This window comes from Dipodomys ordii, unplaced genomic scaffold (assembly GCF_000151885.1).
Source record: "Dipodomys ordii isolate 6190 unplaced genomic scaffold, Dord_2.0 Scaffold64, whole genome shotgun sequence".
NCBI lineage: Eukaryota > Metazoa > Chordata > Mammalia > Rodentia > Heteromyidae > Dipodomys > Dipodomys ordii.
The window spans coordinates 2742258-2743213 of record NW_012267280.1 but is presented as its reverse complement, the minus strand read 5'-3'; positions in this window follow the sequence as shown (position 1 = coordinate 2743213).

Below are 956 nucleotides of genomic sequence, written 5' to 3'. Positions count from 1 at the left end.
GGGGGTGAAGGCAACCAGGGCACCCATGGCGCATGCCTGTAATCCTAGCGACTCAGGAGGCAGAGATCTGAGGTCTGGTTTAGAAGGCAGCCCAGCCAGAAGGATTGAGATTCTTATCTGCAATCAGCTACTGAAAAGCCCGAAGTGGCGCTATGGCTAGGGCATTAGCCTTGAGCACAAAAGCTCAGGGACGGAGTGCTGCGCCAGCATAGAAATAACATTAAATTAAAAAAAATCTCAGATTGCTGGCTCTACACAAATCCTACACTTCCCTAGACACAAACCGGCCAGGCATTCTCTCATCTCCAGGCTTTTGAATGACAAAGCACAGCCAGCACTGCCCTGGCTTCCATTCCTACTCTAACTGGCAAGCTCTTACCTGACTTTCAAAACCCTTCCACTGTACCCCTCTAGGACTAGAGCTCTGGATTCAAGTGCTGGTTCTGAAGTTATGTCCAACTCTGGGAAAGAGTCTGGGAAAGGATGAGCTCTTGGGGAGGTGTGGGGGGTCCTATCCCATCTTCCCTGGAACCTCCTGCCTGAGTGGACAATGGTTAGGAAGAGGTGGGCTGGGGACTGGATTCCCTTTCCCTTTGCTCCAACCCCGGCACGGCTGCTGCTGCTTCTTTATTTCTTTTCTTTCTTTCTTATTCTCTCTTTACCCTCCTCCTCCTTCTTCCTCTCCTTCTTTTCTTTTGTGCCAGCCCTTCCTTGGGCCTAGGCGCTGTCCCTGAGCCTCTCTGTGCTCAAGGTTAGTGCTCTGCCACTTGAGCCACAGCCCCACTTTTGGCTTTTTCTGAGTTGTTAATTGGAGATCAAGAGTCTCCTGGAGTTTTCTGCCCAGGCGGGCTTTAAATCACCATGCCCATCCTCGGATCTCAGCCTTCTGAGTGAAGATTACAGGCCTGAGCTACCAGGCCCCAGCTATGGCCGCCTCACCAGGCCCCAGCTATGGC